This window comes from Oncorhynchus clarkii, chromosome 28 (assembly GCF_045791955.1).
Source record: "Oncorhynchus clarkii lewisi isolate Uvic-CL-2024 chromosome 28, UVic_Ocla_1.0, whole genome shotgun sequence".
In the NCBI taxonomy this organism is placed as follows: domain Eukaryota; kingdom Metazoa; phylum Chordata; class Actinopteri; order Salmoniformes; family Salmonidae; genus Oncorhynchus; species Oncorhynchus clarkii.
The window spans coordinates 46,059,539-46,081,734 of NC_092174.1; the positions used below are offsets into that span (position 1 = coordinate 46,059,539).

Sequence of the window (22,196 nt, forward strand, 5' to 3'; positions counted from 1 at the left end):
ATAGCATATCCTAATCACATCAGTAGGACCTGACCTATAGCATATCCTAATCACATCAATAGGACCTGACCTATAGCATATCCTAATCACATCAATAGGACCTGACCTATAGCATCTCACATCAATAAGACCTGACCTATATCCTAATCACATCAATAGGACCTGGCCTATAGCATATCACATCAATAGGACCTGACCTATATCATAGCACATCAATAGGACCTGACCTATATCCTAATCACATCAATAGGACCTGACCTATAGCATATCACATCAATAGGACCTGACCTATATCATATCACATCAATAGGACCTGACCTATAGCATCTCACATCAATAGGACCTGACCTATAGCATATCACATCAATAGGACCTGACCTATGGCATATCACATCAATAGGACCTGACCTATAGCATATCCTAATCAAATCAATAGGACCTGACCTACAGCATATCACATCAATAGGACCTGACCTATATCATATCCTAATCACATCAATAGGACCTGACCTATATCATATCCTAATCACATCAATAGGATCTGACCTATAGCATATCCTAATCACATCAATAGGACCTGACCTATAGCATATCAAATCAATAGGACCTGACCTATAGCATATCCTAATCACATCAATAGGATCTGACCTATAGCATATCACATCAATAGGACCTGACCTATAGCATATCACATCAATAGGACCTGACCTATAGCATATCACATCAATAGGACCTGACCTATGGCATATCACATCAATAGGACCTGACCTATAGCATATCCTAATCACATCAATAGGACCTGACCTATAGCATATCCTAATCACATCAATAGGACCTGACCTATAGCATATCACATCAATAGGACCTGACCTATAGCATATCCTAATCACATCAGTAGGACCTGACCTATAGCATATCCTAATCACATCAATAGGACCTGACCTATAGCATATCCTAATCACATCAATAGGACCTGACCTATAGCATATCCTAATCACATCAATAGGACCTGACCTATAGCATATCACATCAATAAGACCTGACCTATATCCTAATCACATCAATTGGACCTGACCTATAGCATATCACATCAATAGGACCTGACCTATAGCATATCCTAATCACATCAATAGGATCTGACCTATAGCATATCACATCAATAGGACCTGACCTATATCCTAATCACATCAATAGGACCTGACCTATAGCATATCACATAAATAGGACCTGACCTATATCATATCACATCAATAGGACCTGACCTATAGCATATCCTAATCACATCAATAGGACCTGACCTATAGCATATCCTAATCACATCAATTGGACCTGACCTATATCATATCTTAATCACATCAATAGGAATCTGACCTATATCATATCCTAATCACATCAATAGGATCTGACCTATAGCATATCCTAATCACATCAATAGGACCTGACCTATAGCATATCACATCAATAGAACCTGACCTATAGCATATCACATCAATAGGACCTGACCTATAGCATATCCTAATCACATCAATAGGATCTGACCTATAGCATATCCTAATCACATCAATAGGACCTGACCTATAGCATATCTTAATCACATCAATAGGACCTGACCTATAGCATATCACATCAATAGGACCTGACCTATAGCATATCACATCAATAGGACCTGACCTATAGCATATCCTAATCACATCAATAGGATCTGACCTATAGCATATCCTAATCACATCAATAGGACCTGACCTATAGCATATCACATCAATAGGACCTGACCTATAGCATATCATATCAATAGGACCTGACCTATTGCATATCACATCAATAGGACCTGACCTATGGCATATCACATCAATAGGACCTGACCTATAGCATATCCTAATCACATCAGTAGGACCTGACCTATAGCATATCCTAATCACATCAATAGGACCTGACCTATAGCATATCCTAATCACATCAATAGGACCTGACCTATAGCATCTCACATCAATAAGACCTGACCTATATCCTAATCACATCAATAGGACCTGGCCTATAGCATATCACATCAATAGGACCTGACCTATATCATAGCACATCAATAGGACCTGACCTATATCCTAATCACATCAATAGGACCTGACCTATAGCATATCACATCAATAGGACCTGACCTATATCATATCACATCAATAGGACCTGACCTATAGCATCTCACATCAATAGGACCTGACCTATAGCATATCACATCAATAGGACCTGACCTATGGCATATCACATCAATAGGACCTGACCTATAGCATATCCTAATCAAATCAATAGGACCTGACCTACAGCATATCACATCAATAGGACCTGACCTATATCATATCCTAATCACATCAATAGGACCTGACCTATATCATATCCTAATCACATCAATAGGATCTGACCTATAGCATATCCTAATCACATCAATAGGACCTGACCTATAGCATATCAAATCAATAGGACCTGACCTATAGCATATCCTAATCACATCAATAGGATCTGACCTATAGCATATCACATCAATAGGACCTGACCTATAGCATATCACATCAATAGGACCTGACCTATAGCATATCACATCAATAGGACCTGACCTATGGCATATCACATCAATAGGACCTGACCTATAGCATATCCTAATCACATCAATAGGACCTGACCTATAGCATATCCTAATCACATCAATAGGACCTGACCTATAGCATATCACATCAATAGGACCTGACCTATAGCATATCCTAATCACATCAGTAGGACCTGACCTATAGCATATCCTAATCACATCAATAGGACCTGACCTATAGCATATCCTAATCACATCAATAGGACCTGACCTATAGCATATCCTAATCACATCAATAGGACCTGACCTATAGCATATCACATCAATAAGACCTGACCTATATCCTAATCACATCAATAGGACCTGACCTATAGCATATCACATCAATAGGACCTGACCTATAGCATATCCTAATCACATCAATAGGATCTGACCTATAGCATATCACATCAATAGGACCTGACCTATATCCTAATCACATCAATAGGACCTGACCTATAGCATATCACATAAATAGGACCTGACCTATATCATATCACATCAATAGGACCTGACCTATAGCATATCCTAATCACATCAATAGGACCTGACCTATAGCATATCCTAATCACATCAATTGGACCTGACCTATATCATATCTTAATCACATCAATAGGAATCTGACCTATATCATATCCTAATCACATCAATAGGATCTGACCTATAGCATATCCTAATCACATCAATAGGACCTGACCTATAGCATATCACATCAATAGAACCTGACCTATAGCATATCACATCAATAGGACCTGACCTATAGCATATCCTAATCACATCAATAGGATCTGACCTATAGCATATCCTAATCACATCAATAGGACCTGACCTATAGCATATCTTAATCACATCAATAGGACCTGACCTATAGCATATCACATCAATAGGACCTGACCTATAGCATATCCTAATCACATCAGTAGGACCTGACCTATAGCATATCACATCAATAGGACGTGACCTATATCATATCACATCAATAGGACCTGACCTATAGCATATCACATCAATGGGACCTGACCTATAGCATATCCTAATCACATCAATAGTACCTGACCTATAGCATATCCTAATCACATCAATAGGTCCTGTCCTATAGGATATCCTAATCACATCAATAGGACCTGACCTATATCATATCCTAATCACATCAATAGGATCTGACCTATAGCATATCCTAATCACATCAATAGGACCTGACCTATAGCATATCACATCAATAGGGCCTGACCTATAGCATATCCTAATCACATCAATAGGATCTGACCTATAGCATATCCTAATCACATCAATAGGACCTGACCTATAGCATATCACATCAATAGGATCTGACCTATAGCATATCACATCAATAGGACCTGACCTATAGCATATCCTAATCACATCAGTAGGACCTGACCTATAGCATATCACATCAGTAGGACCTGACCTATAGCATATCACATCAATAGGACGTGACCTATATCATATCACATCAATAGGACCTGACCTATAGCATATCACATCAATAGGACCTGACCTATAGCATATCACATCAATGGGACCTGACCTATAGCATATCCTAATCACATCAATAGGACCTGACCTATAGCATATCCTAATCACATCAATTGGACCTGACCTATATCATATCTTAATCACATCAATAGGAATCTGACCTATATCATATCCTAATCACATCAATAGGATCTGACCTATAGCATATCCTAATCACATCAATAGGACCTGACCTATAGCATATCACATCAATAGAACCTGACCTATAGCATATCACATCAATAGGACCTGACCTATAGCATATCCTAATCACATCAATAGGATCTGACCTATAGCATATCCTAATCACATCAATAGGACCTGACCTATAGCATATCTTAATCACATCAATAGGACCTGACCTATAGCATATCACATCAATAGGACCTGACCTATAGCATATCCTAATCACATCAGTAGGACCTGACCTATAGCATATCACATCAGTAGGACCTGACCTATAGCATATCACATCAATAGGACGTGACCTATATCATATCACATCAATAGGACCTGACCTATAGCATATCACATCAATAGGACCTGACCTATAGCATATCACATCAATGGGACCTGACCTATAGCATATCCTAATCACATCAATAGTACCTGACCTATAGCATATCCTAATCACATCAATAGGTCCTGTCCTATAGGATATCCTAATCACATCAATAGGACCTGACCTATATCATATCCTAATCACATCAATAGGATCTGACCTATAGCATATCCTAATCACATCAATAGGACCTGACCTATAGCATATCACATCAATAGGGCCTGACCTATAGCATATCCTAATCACATCAATAGGATCTGACCTATAGCATATCCTAATCACATCAATAGGACCTGACCTATAGCATATCACATCAATAGGATCTGACCTATAGCATATCACATCAATAGGATCTGACCTATAGCATATCACATCAATAGGACCTGACCTATAGCATATCACATCAATAGGACCTGACCTATGGCATATCACATCAATAGGACCTGACCTATAGCATATCCGAATCACATCAATAGGACCTGACCTATAGCATATCCTAATCACATCAATAGTACCTGACCTATAGCATATCACATCAATAGGACCTGACCTATAGCATATCCTAATCACATCAGTAGGACCTGACCTATAGCATTACCTAATCACATCAATAGGACCTGACCTATAGCATATCCTAATCACATCAATAGGACCTGACCTATAGCATATCCTAATCACATCAATAGGACCTGACCTATAGCATATCACATCAATAGGACCTGACCTATAGCATATCCTAATCACATCAGTAGGACCTGACCTATAGCATATCACATCAATAGGACGTGACCTATATCATATCACATCAATAGGACCTGACCTATAGCATATCACATCAATAGGACCTGACCTATAGCATATCACATCAATGGGACCTGACCTATAGGATATCCTAATCACATCAATAGGACCTGACCTATATCATATCCTAATCACATCAATAGGATCTGACCTATAGCATATCCTAATCACATCAATAGGACCTGACCTAAAGCATATCACATCAATAGGACCAGACCTATAGCATATCCTAATCACATCAATAGGATCTGACCTATAGCATATCCTAATCACATCAATAGGACCTGACCTATAGCATATCACATCAATAGGACCTGACCTATAGCATATCACATCAATAGGACCTGACCTATAGCATATCACATCAATAGGACCTGACCTATGGCATATCACATCAATAGGACCTGACCTATAGCATATCCTAATCACATCAATAGGACCTGACCTATAGCATATCCTAATCACATCAATAGTACCTGACCTATAGCACATCACATCAATAGGACCTGACATATAGCATATCCTAATCACATCAGTAGGACCTGACCTATAGCATATCCTAATCACATCAATAGGACCTGACCTATAGCATATCCTAATCACATCAATAGGACCTGACCTATAGCATATCCTAATCACATCAATAGGACCTGACCTATAGCATATCACATCAATAAGACCTGACCTATAGCATATCACATCAATAGGACCTGACCTATAGCATATCACATCAATAGGACCTGACCTATATCATAGCACATCAATAGGACCTGACCTATATCCTAATCACATCAATAGGACCTGACCTATAGCATATCACATCAATAGGACCTGACCTATATCATATCACATCAATAGGACCTGACCTATAGCATATCACATCAATAGGACCTGACCTATGGCATATCACATCAATAGGACCTGACCTATAGCATATCCTAATCAAATCAATAGGACCTGACCTACAGCATATCACATCAATAGGACCTGACCTATATCATATCCTAATCACATCAATAGGACCTGACCTATATCATATCCTAATCACATCAATAGGATCTGACCTATAGCATATCCTAATCACATCAATAGGACCTGACCTATAGCATATCACATCAATAGGACCTGACCTATAGCATATCCTAATCACATCAATAGGATCTGACCTATAGCATATCACATCAATAGGACCTGACCTATAGCATATCACATCAATAGGACCTGACCTATAGCATATCACATCAATAGGACCTGACCTATGGCATATCACATCAATAGGACCTGACCTATAGCATATCCTAATCACATCAATAGGACCTGACCTATAGCATATCCAAATCACATCAATAGGACCTGACCTATAGCATATCACATCAATAGGACCTGACCTATAGCATTTCCTAATCACATCAGTAGGACCTGACCTATAGCATATCCTAATCACATCAATAGAACCTGACCTATAGCATATCCTAATCACATCAATAGGACCTGACCTATAGCATATCACATCAATAAGACCTGACCTATATCCTAATCACATCAATAGGACCTGACCTATAGCATATCACATAAATAGGACCTGACCTATATCATATCACATCAATAGGACCTGACCTATAGCATATCACATCAATAGGACCTGACCTATAGCATATCACATCAATAGGACCTGACCTATAGCATATCCTAATCACATCAATAGGACCTGACCTATATCATATCTTAATCACATCAATAGGAATCTGACCTATATCATATCCTAATCACATCAATAGGATCTGACCTATAGCATATCCTAATCACATCAATAGGATCTGACCTATAGCATATCACATCAATAGAACCTGACCTATAGCATATCACATCAATAGGATCTGACCTATAGCATATCCTAATCACATCAATAGGACCTGACCTATAGCATATCTGAATCACATCAATAGGACCTGACCTATAGCATATCACATCAATAGGACCTGACCTATAGCATATCCTAATCACATCAATAGGATCTGACCTATAGCATATCCTAATCACATCAATAGGACCTGACCTATAGCATATCCTAATCACATCAATCTGATCTGACCTATAGCATATCCTAATCACATCAATAGGACCTGACCTATAGCATATCACATCAATAGGACCTGACCTATAGCATATCCTAATCACATCAGTAGGACCTGACCTATAGCATATCACATCAATAGGACGTGACCTATATCATATCACATCAATAGGACCTGACCTATAGCATATCACATCAATATGACCTGACCTATAGGATATCACATCAATGGGACCTGACCTATAGCATATCCTAATCACATCAATAGTACCTGACCTATAGCATATCCTAATCACATCAATAGGTCCTGTCCTATAGGATATCCTAATCACATCAATAGGACCTGAGCTATATCATATCCTAATCACATCAATAGGATCTGACCTATAGCATATCCTAATCACATCAATAGGATCTGACCTATAGCATATCCTAATCACATCAATAGGACCTGACCTATAGCATATCACATCAATAGGACCTGACCTATAGCATATCACATCAATAGGACCTGACCTATAGCATATCCTAATCACATCAATAGGATCTGACCTATAGCATATCCTAATCACATCAATAGGACCTGACCTATAGCATATCACATCAATAGGACCTGACCTATAGCATATCACATCAATAGGACCTGACCTATAGCATATCACATCAATAGGACCTGACCTATGGCATATCACATCAATAGGACCTGACCTATAGCATATCCTAATCACATCAATAGGACCTGACCTATAGCATATCCTAATCACATCAATAGTACCTGACCTATAGCATATCACATCAATAGGACCTGACCTATAGCATATCCTAATCACATCAGTAGGACCTGACTTATAGCATATCCTAATCACATCAATAGGACCTGACCTATAGCATATCCTAATCACATCAATAGGACCTGACCTATAGCATATCCTAATCACATCAATAGGACCTGACCTATAGCATATCACATCAATAAGACCTGACCTATATCCTAATCACATCAATAGGACCTGATCTATATCATAGCACATCAATAGGACCTGACCTATATCCTAATCACATCAATAGGATCTGACCTATAGCATATCACATCAATAGGACCTGACCTATATCATATCACATCAATAGGACCTGATCTATAACATATCACATCAATAGGACCTGACCTATATCATATCCTAATCACATCAGTAGGACCTGACCTATAGCATATCCTAATCACATCAATAGGACCTGACCTATAGCATATCCTAATCACATCAATAGGACCTGACCTATAGCATATCCTAATCACATCAATAGGACCTGACCTATAGCATATCACATCAATAAGACCTGACCTATATCCTAATCACATCAATAGGACCTGACCTATAGCATATCACATCAATAGGACCTGACCTATATCATAGCACATCAATAGGACCTGACCTATATCCTAATCACATCAATAGGACCTGACCTATAGCATATCACATCAATAGGACCTGACCTATATCATATCACATCAATAGGACCTGACCTATAGCATATCACATCAATAGGACCTGACCTATATCATATCACATCAATAGGACCTGACCTATAGCATATCACATCAATAGGACCTGACCTATAGCATATCCTAATCACATCAATAGGACCTGACCTATAGCATATCCTAATCACATCAATAGGACCTGACCTATATCATATCTTAATCACATCAATAGGAATCTGACCTATATCATATCCTAATCACATCAATAGGATCTGACCTATAGCATATCCTAATCACTTCAATAGGACCTGACCTATAGCATATCACATCAATAGAACCTGACCTATAGCATATCACATCAATAGGACCTGACCTATAGCATATCCTAATCACATCAATAGGACCTGACCTATAGCATATCCTAATCACATCAATAGGACCTGACCTATATCATATCTTAATCACATCAATAGGAATCTGACCTATATCATATCCTAATCACATCAATAGGATCTGACCTATAGCATATCCTAATCACATCAATAGGATCTGACCTATAGCATATCCTAATCACATCAATAGGACCTGACCTATAGCATATCACATCAATAGGACCTGACCTATAGCATATCCTAATCACATCAATAGGATCTGACCTATAGCATATCCTAATCACATCAATAGGACCTGACCTATAGCATATCACATCAATAGGACCTGACCTATATCATATCCTAATCACATCAATAGGACCTGACCTATATCATATCCTAATCACATCAATAGGATCTGACCTATAGCATATCCTAATCACATCAATAGGACCTGACCTATAGCATATCACATCAATAGGACCTGACCTATAGCATATCCTAATCACATCAATAGGATCTGACCTATAGCATATCCTAATCACATCAATAGGACCTGACCTAAAGCATATCACATCAATAGGACCTGACCTATAGCATATCACATCAATAGGACCTGACCTATAGCATATCACATCAATAGGACCTGACCTATAGCATATCACATCAATAGGACCTGACCTATAGCATATCCTAATCACATCAATAGGACCTGACCTATAGCATATCACATCAATAGGACCTGACATATAGCATATCCTAATCACATCAGTAGGACCTGACCTATAGCATATCCTAATCACATCAATAGGACCTGACCTATAGCATATCCTAATCACATCAGTAGGACCTGACTTATAGCATATCCTAATCACATCAATAGGACCTGACCTATAGCATATCCTAATCACATCAATAGGACCTGACCTATAGCATATCCTAATCACATCAATAGGACCTGACCTATAGCATATCACATCAATAAGACCTGACCTATATCCTAATCACATCAATAGGACCTGACCTATAGCATATCACATCAATAGGACCTGACCTATATCATAGCACATCAATAGGACCTGACCTATATCCTAATCACATCAATAGGACCTGACCTATAGCATATCACATCAATAGGACCTGACCTATATCATATCACATCAATAGGACCTGATCTATAGCATATCATATCAATAGGACCTGACCTATATCCTAATCACATCAATAGGACCTGACCTATAGCATATCCTAATCACATCAATAGGACCTGACCTATATCATATCTTAATCACATCAATAGGAATCTGACCTATATCATATCCTAATCACATCAATAGGATCTGACCTATAGCATATCCTAATCACTTCAATAGGACCTGACCTATAGCATATCACATCAATAGAACCTGACCTATAGCATATCACATCAATAGGACCTGACCTATAGCATATCCTAATCACATCAATAGGACCTGACCTATAGCATATCCTAATCACATCAATAGGACCTGACCTATATCATATCTTAATCACATCAATAGGAATCTGACCTATATCATATCCTAATCACATCAATAGGATCTGACCTATAGCATATCCTAATCACATCAATAGGATCTGACCTATAGCATATCCTAATCACATCAATAGGACCTGACCTAAAGCATATCACATCAATAGGACCTGACCTATAGCATATCCTAATCACATCAATAGGATCTGACCTATAGCATATCCTAATCACATCAATAGGACCTGACCTATAGCATATCACATCAATAGGACCTGACCTATATCATATCCTAATCACATCAATAGGACCTGACCTATATCATATCCTAATCACATCAATAGGATCTGACCTATAGCATATCCTAATCACATCAATAGGACCTGACCTATAGCATATCACATCAATAGGACCTGACCTATAGCATATCCTAATCACATCAATAGGATCTGACCTATAGCATATCCTAATCACATCAATAGGACCTGACCTAAAGCATATCACATCAATAGGACCTGACCTATAGCATATCACATCAATAGGACCTGACCTATAGCATATCACATCAATAGGACCTGACCTATAGCATATCACATCAATAGGACCTGACCTATAGCATATCCTAATCACATCAATAGGACCTGACCTATAGCATATCACATCAATAGGACCTGACATATAGCATATCCTAATCACATCAGTAGGACCTGACCTATAGCATATCCTAATCACATCAATAGGACCTGACCTATAGCATATCCTAATCACATCAGTAGGACCTGACTTATAGCATATCCTAATCACATCAATAGGACCTGACCTATAGCATATCCTAATCACATCAATAGGACCTGACCTATAGCATATCCTAATCACATCAATAGGACCTGACCTATAGCATATCACATCAATAAGACCTGACCTATATCCTAATCACATCAATAGGACCTGACCTATAGCATATCACATCAATAGGACCTGACCTATATCATAGCACATCAATAGGACCTGACCTATATCCTAATCACATCAATAGGACCTGACCTATAGCATATCACATCAATAGGACCTGACCTATGGCATATCACATCAATAGGACCTGACCTATAGCATATCCTAATCAAATCAATAGGACCTGACCTATAACATATCACATCAATAGGACCTGACCTATATCATATCCTAATCACATCAATAGGACCTGACCTATATCATATCCTAATCACATCAATAGGATCTGACCTATAGCATATCCTAATCACATCAATAGGACCTGACCTATAGCATATCACATCAATAGGACCTGACCTATAGCATATCCTAATCACATCAATAGGATCTGACCTATAGCATATCCTAATCACATCAATAGGACCTGACCTAAAGCATATCACATCAATAGGACCTGACCTATAGCATATCACATCAATAGGACCTGACCTATAGCATATCACATCAATAGGACCTGACCTATAGCATATCACATCAATAGGACCTGACCTATAGCATATCCTAATCACATCAATAGGACCTGACCTATAGCATATCACATCAATAGGACCTGACATATAGCATATCCTAATCACATCAGTAGGACCTGACCTATAGCATATCCTAATCACATCAATAGGACCTGACCTATAGCATATCCTAATCACATCAATAGGACCTGACCTATAGCATATCCTAATCACATCAATAGGACCTGACCTATAGCATATCACATCAATAAGACCTGACCTATATCCTAATCACATCAATAGGACCTGACCTATAGCATATCACATCAATAGGACCTGACCTATAGCATATCACATCAATAGGACCTGACCTATATCATATCACATCAATAGGACCTGACCTATAGCATATCACATCAATAGGACCTGACCTATATCATATCACATCAATAGGACCTGACCTATAGCATATCACATCAATAGGACCTGACCTATAGCATATCCTAATCACATCAATAGGACCTGACCTATAGCATATCCTAATCACATCAATAGGACCTGACCTATATCATATCTTAATCACATCAATAGGAATCTGACCTATATCATATCCTAATCACATCAATAGGATCTGACCTATAGCATATCCTAATCACTTCAATAGGACCTGACCTATAGCATATCACATCAATAGAACCTGACCTATAGCATATCACATCAATAGGACCTGACCTATAGCATATCACATCAATAGGACCTGACCTATAGCATATCCTAATCACATCAATAGGACCTGACCTATAGCATATCCTAATCACATCAATAGGACCTGACCTATATCATATCTTAATCACATCAATAGGAATCTGACCTATATCATATCCTAATCACATCAATAGGATCTGACCTATAGCATATCCTAATCACATCAATAGGATCTGACCTATAGCATATCCTCATCACATCAATAGGACTTGACCTATAGCATATCCTAATCACATCAATAGGACCTGACCTATAGCATATCACATCAATAGGACCTGACCTATAGCATATCCTAATCACATCAATAGGATCTGACCTATAGCATATCCTAATCACATCAATAGGACCTGACCTATAGCATATCACATCAATAGGACCTGACCTATATCATATCCTAATCACATCAATAGGACCTGACCTATATCATATCCTAATCACATCAATAGGATCTGACCTATAGCATATCCTAATCACATCAATAGGACCTGACCTATAGCATATCACATCAATAGGACCTGACCTATAGCATATCCTAATCACATCAATAGGATCTGACCTATAGCATATCCTAATCACATCAATAGGACCTGACCTAAAGCATATCACATCAATAGGACCTGGCCTATAGCATATCACATCAATAGGACCTGACCTATAGCATATCACATCAATAGGACCTGACCTATAGCATATCACATCAATAGGACCTGACCTATAGCATATCCTAATCACATCAATAGGACCTGACCTATAGCATATCACATCAATAGGACCTGACATATAGCATATCCTAATCACATCAGTAGGACCTGACCTATAGCATATCCTAATCACATCAATAGGACCTGACCTATAGCATATCCTAATCACATCAATAGGACCTGACCTATAGCATATCCTAATCACATCAATAGGACCTGACCTATAGCATATCCTAATCACATCAATAGGACCTGACCTATAGCATATCCTAATCACATCAATAGGACCTGACCTATAGCATATCCTAATCACATCAATAGGACCTGACCTATAGCATATCACATCAATAAGACCTGACCTATATCCTAATCACATCAATAGGACCTGACCTATAGCATATCACATCAATAGGACCTGACCTATATCATAGCACATCAATAGGACCTGACCTATATCCTAATCACATCAATAGGACCTGACCTATAGCATATCACATCAATAGGACCTGACCTATATCATATCACATCAATAGGACCTGATCTATAGCATATCACATCAATAGGACCTGACCTATAGCATATCACATCAATAGGACCTGACCTATGGCATATCACATCAATAGGACCTGACCTATAGCATATCCTAATCAAATCAATAGGACCTGACCTATAACATATCACATCAATAGGACCTGACCTATATCATATCCTAATCACATCAATAGGACCTGACCTATATCATATCCTAATCACATCAATAGGACCTGACCTATAGCAAATAGGACCTGACCTATAGCATATCCTAATCACATCAATAGGATCTGACCTATAGCATATCCTAATCACATCAATAGGACCTGACCTAAAGCATATCACATCAATAGGACCTGACCTATAGCATATCACATCAATAGGACCTGACCTATAGCATATCACATCAATAGGACCTGACCTATAGCATATCACATCAATAGGACCTGACCTATAGCATATCCTAATCACATCAATAGGACCTGACCTATAGCATATCACATCAATAGGACCTGACATATAGCATATCCTAATCACATCAGTAGGACCTGACCTATAGCATATCCTAATCACATCAATAGGACCTGACCTATAGCATATCCTAATCACATCAATAGGACCTGACCTATAGCATATCCTAATCACATCAATAGGACCTGACCTATAGCATATCACATCAATAAGACCTGACCTATATCCTAATCACATCAATAGGACCTGACCTATAGCATATCACATCAATAGGACCTGACCTATATCATAGCACATCAATAGGACCTGACCTATATCCTAATCACATCAATAGGACCTGACCTATAGCATATCACATCAATAGGACCTGACCTATATCATATCACATCAATAGGACCTGACCTATAGCATATCACATCAATAGGACCTGACCTATATCATATCACATCAATAGGACCTGACCTATAGCATATCACATCAATAGGACCTGACCTATAGCATATCCTAATCACATCAATAGGACCTGACCTATAGCATATCCTAATCACATCAATAGGACCTGACCTATATCATATCTTAATCACATCAATAGGAATCTGACCTATATCATATCCTAATCACATCAATAGGATCTGACCTATAGCATATCCTAATCACTTCAATAGGACCTGACCTATAGCATATCACATCAATAGAACCTGACCTATAGCATATCACATCAATAGGACCTGACCTATAGCATATCCTAATCACATCAATAGGACCTGACCTATATCATATCTTAATCACATCAATAGGAATCTGACCTATATCATATCCTAATCACATCAATAGGATCTGACCTATAGCATATCCTAATCACATCAATAGGATCTGACCTATAGCATATCCTCATCACATCAATAGGACTTGACCTATAGCATATCCTAATCACATCAATAGGACCTGACCTATAGCATATCACATCAATAGGACCTGACCTATAGCATATCCTAATCACATCAATAGGATCTGACCTATAGCATATCCTAATCACATCAATAGGACCTGACCTATAGCATATCACATCAATAGGACCTGACCTATATCATATCCTAATCACATCAATAGGATCTGACCTATAGCATATCCTAATCACATCAATAGGACCTGACCTATAGCATATCACATCAATAGGACCTGACCTATAGCATATCCTAATCACATCAATAGGATCTGACCTATAGCATATCCTAATCACATCAATAGGACCTGACCTAAAGCATATCACATCAATAGGACCTGACCTATAGCATATCACATCAATAGGACCTGACCTATAGCATATCACATCAATAGGACCTGACCTATAGCATATCACATCAATAGGACCTGACCTATAGCATATCCTAATCACATCAATAGGACCTGACCTATAGCATATCACATCAATAGGACCTGACATATAGCATATCCTAATCACATCAGTAGGACCTGACCTATAGCATATCCTAATCACATCAATAGGACCTGACCTATAGCATATCCTAATCACATCAATAGGACCTGACCTATAGCATATCCTAATCACATCAATAGGACCTGACCTATAGCATATCACATCAATAAGACCTGACCTATATCCTAATCACATCAATAGGACCTGACCTATAGCATATCACATCAATAGGACCTGACCTATATCATAGCACATCAATAGGACCTGACCTATATCCTAATCACATCAATAGGACCTGACCTATAGCATATCACATCAATAGGACCTGACCTATATCATATCACATCAATAGGACCTGACCTATAGCATATCACATCAATAGGACCTGACCTATATCATATCACATCAATAGGACCTGACCTATAGCATATCCTAATCACATCAATAGGACCTGACCTATAGCATATCCTAATCACATCAATAGGACCTGACCTATATCATATCTTAATCACATCAATAGGAATCTGACCTATATCATTTCCTAATCACATCAATAGGATCTGACCTATAGCATATCCTAATCACTTCAATAGGACCTGACCTATAGCATATCACATCAATAGAACCTGACCTATAGCATATCACATCAATAGGACCTGACCTATAGCATATCCTAATCACATCAATAGGACCTGACCTATAGCATATCCTAATCACATCAATAGGACCTGACCTATATCATATCTTAATCACATCAATAGGAATCTGACCTATATCATATCCTAATCACATCAATAGGATCTGACCTATAGCATATCCTAATCACATCAATAGGATCTGACCTATAGCATATCCTCATCACATCAATAGGACTTGACCTATAGCATATCCTAATCACATCAATAGGACCTGACCTATAGCATATCACATCAATAGGACCTGACCTATAGCATATCCTAATCACATCAATAGGATCTGACCTATAGCATATCCTAATCACATCAATAGGACCTGACCTATAGCATATCCTAATCACATCAATAGGATCTGACCTATAGCATATCCTAATCACATCAATAGGACTTGACCTATAGCATATCACATCAATAGGATGTGACCTATGGCATATCACATCAATAGGACCTGACCTATAGCATATCCTAATCAAATCAATAGGACCTGACCTATAGCATATCCTAGTCACATCAATAGGACCTGACCTATAGCATATCCTAATCACATCAATAGGACCTGACCTATAGCATATCACATCAATAGGACCTGACCTATAGCATATCACATCCATAGGACCTGACCTATAGCATATCCTAATCACATCAATAGGACCTGACCTATAGCATATCCTAATCACATCAATAGGACCTGACCTATAGCATATCACATCAATAGGACGTGACCTATATCATATCACATCAATAGGACCTGACCTATAGCATATCACATCAATAGGACGTGACCTATATCATATCACATCAATAGGACCTGACCTATAGCATATCACATCCATAGGACCTGACCTATAGCATATCCTAATCACATCAATAGGACCTGACCTATAGCATATCCTAATCACATCAATAGGACCTGACCTATAGCACATCACATCAATAGGACGTGACCTATATCATATCACATCAATAGGACCTGACCTATAGCATATCACATCAATAGGACCTGACCTATAGCATATCACATCAATGGGACCTGACCTATAGCATATCCTAATCACATCAATAGGACCTGACCTATAGCATATCCTAATCACATCAATAGACCCTGACCTATAGCATATCATAATCACATCAATAGGACCTGAACTATAGCATATCACATCAATAGGACCTGACCTATAGCATATCACATCAATAGGACCTGACCTATAGCATATCCTAATCACATCAATAGGACCTGACCTATAGCATATCACATCAATAGGACCTGACCTATAGCATATCAAATCAATAGGTCCTGACCTATAGCATATCACATCAATAGGACCTGACCTATAATATATCCTAATCACATCAATAGGAACTGACCTATAGCATATCCTAATCACATCAATAGGACCTGAACTATAGCATATCACATCAATAGGACCTGACCTATAGCATATCACATCAATAGGACCTGACCTATAGCATATCCTAATCACATCAATAGGACCTGACCTATAGCATATCACATCAATAGGACCTGACCTATAGCATATCACATCAATAGGACCTGACCTATAGCATATCCTAATCACATCAATAGGACCTGACCTATAGCATATCACATCAATAGGACCTGACCTATAGCATATCAAATCAATAGGTCCTGACCTATAGCATATCACATCAATAGGACCTGACCTATAATATATCCTAATCACATCAATAGGACCTGACCTATAGCATATCCTAATCACATCAATAGGACCTGACCTATAGCATATCCTAATCACATCAATAGGACCTGACCTATAGCATATCCTAATCACATCAATAGGACCTGACCTATAGCATATCATAATCAAATCAATATGACCTGACCTATAGCATATCCTAATCACATCAATAGGACCTGACCTATAGCATATCCTAATCACATCAATAGGACCTGACCTATAGCATATCCTAATCACATAAATAGGACCTGACCTATAGCATATCCTAATCACATCAATAGGACCTGACCTATAAGCATATCACATCAATAGGACCTGACCTATAGCATATCACATCAATAGGACCTGACCTATAGCATATCAAATCAATAGGACCTGACCTATAGCATATCACATCAATAGGACCTGACCTATGGCATATCACATCAATAGGACCTGACCTATAGCATATCCTAATCACATCAATAGGACCTGACCTATAGCATATCACATCAATAGGACCTGACCTATAGCATATCACATCAATAGGACCTGACCTATAGCATATCCTAATCACATCAGTAGGACCTGACCTATAGCATATCCTAATCACATCAATAGGACCTGACCTATAGCATATCCTAATCACATCAATAGGACCTGACCTATAGCATATCACATCACTAGGACCTGACCTATATCCTAATCACATCAATAGGACCTGACCTATAGCATATCACATCAATAGGACCTGACCTATAGCATATCCTAATCACATCAATAGGATCTGACCTATAGCATATCCTAATCACATCAATAGGACCTGACCTATAGCATATCCTAATCACATCAATAGGATCTGACCTATAGCATATCCTAATCACATCAATAGGACCTGACCTATAGCATATCACATCAATAGGACCTGACCTATAGCATATCCTAATCACATCAGTAGGACCTGACCTATAGCATATCACATTAATTGGACCTGACCTATGGCATATCACATCAATAGGACCTGACCTATAGCATATCCTAATCAAATCAATAGGACCTGACCTATAGCATATCCTAGTCACATCAATAGGACCTGACCTATAGCATATCCTAATCACATCAATAGGACCTGACCTATAGCATATCACATCAATAGGACCTGACCTATAGCATATCACATCCATAGGACCTGACCTATAGCATATCACATCAATAGGACCTGAACTATAGCATATCCTAATCACATCAATAGGACCTGACCTATAGCATATCCTAATCACATCAATAGGACCTGACCTATAGCATATCCTAATCACATCAATAGGACCTGACCTATAGCACATCACATCAATAGGACGTGACCTATATCATATCACATCAATAGGACCTGACCTATAGCATATCACATCAATAGGACGTGACCTATATCATATCACATCAATAGGACCTGACCTATAGCACATCACATCAATAGGACGTGACCTATATCATATCACATCAATAGGACCTGACCTATAGCATATCACATCAATAGGACCTGACCTATAGCATATCACATCAATGGGACCTGACCTATAGCATATCCTAATCACATCAATAGGACCTGACCTATAGCATATCCTAATCACATCAATAGACCCTGACCTATAGCATATCATAATCACATCAATAGGACCTGAACTATAGCATATCACATCAATAGGACCTGACCTATAGCATATCACATCAATAGGACCTGACCTATAGCATATCCTAATCACATCAATAGGACCTGACCTATAGCATATCACATCAATAGGACCTGACCTATAGCATATCCTAATCACATCAATAGGACCTGACCTATAGCATATCACATCAATCGGACCTGGCCTATAGCATATCACATCAATAGGACCTGACCTATAGTATATCACATCAATAGGACCTGACCTATAGCATATCAAATCAATAGGACCTGACCTATAGCATATCACATCAATAGGACCTGACCTAAAATTTATCCTAATCACATCAATAGGACCTGACCTATAGCATATCCTAATCACATCAATAGGACCTGACCTATAGCATATCCTAATCACATCAATAGGACCTGACCTATAGCATATCGTAATCACATCAATAGGACCTGACCTAAAGCATATCCTAATCACATCAATAGGACCTGACCTATAGCATATCGTAATCACATCAATATGACCTGACCTATAGCATATCCTAATCACATCAATAGGACCTGACCTATAGCATATCCTAATCACATCAATAGGACCTGACCTATAGCATATCCTAATCACATAAATAGGACCTGACCTATAGCATATCCTAATCACATCAATAGGACCTGACCTATAAGCATATCACATCAATAGGACCTGACCTATAGCATATCACATCAATAGGACCTGACCTATGGCATGTCACATCAATAGGACCTGACCTATAGCATATCCTAATCACATCAATAGGACCTGACCTATAGCATATCACATCAATAGGACCTGACCTATAGCATATCACATCAATAGGACCTGACCTATAGCATATCCTAATCACATCAGTAGGACCTGACCTATAGCATATCCTAATCACATCAATAGGACCTGACCTATAGCAAAGCCTAATCACATCAATAGGACCTGACCTATAAGCATATCACATCAATAGGACCTGACCTATAGCATATCACATCAATAGGACCTGACCTATAGCATATCACATCAATAGGACCTGACCTATGGCATGTCACATCAATAGGACCTGACCTATAGCATATCCTAATCACATCAATAGGACCTGACCTATAGCATATCACATCAATAGGACCTGACCTATATCATATCACATCAATAGGACCTGACCTATAGCATATCACATCAATAGGACGTGACCTATATCATATCCTAATCACATCAATAGGACCTGACCTATATCATATCCTAATCACATCAATAGGATCTGACCTATAGCATATCCTAATCACATCAATAGGACCTGACCTATAGCATATCACATCAATAGGACCTGACCTATAGCATATCAAATCAAATTTACTTATATAGCCCTTCGTACATCAGCTGATATCTCAAAGTGCTGTACAGAAACTCAGCCTAAAACCCCAAACAGCAAGCAATGCAGGTGTAGAAGCACAGTGGCTAGGAAAAACTCCCTGGAAAGGCCAAAACCTAGGAATAAACCTAGAGAGGAACCAGGCTATGTGGGGTGGCCAGTCCTCTTCTAGCTATGCCGGGTGTAGATTATAACAGAACATGGCCAAGATGTTCAAATGTTCATAAATGACCAGCATGGTCGAATAATAATAAGGCAGAACAGTTGAAACTGGAGCAGTAGCACGGTCAGGTGGACTGGGGACAGCAAGGAGTCATCATGTCAGGTAGTCCTGTGGCATGGTCCTAGGGCTCAGGTCCTCCGAGAGAGAGAAAGAAAGAGAGAAGGAGAGAATTAGAGAACGCAGACTTAGATTCACACA

General features: G+C 38.6%; 1 protein-coding gene across 1 annotated transcript in view; it reads left to right on the plus strand.

Moving 5' to 3' along the window:
• Positions 1-22,196, plus strand: part of LOC139386798 (band 4.1-like protein 3) — a 204,287-nt gene that overhangs the window by 161,913 nt on the left and 20,178 nt on the right. The window lies entirely within an intron of this gene.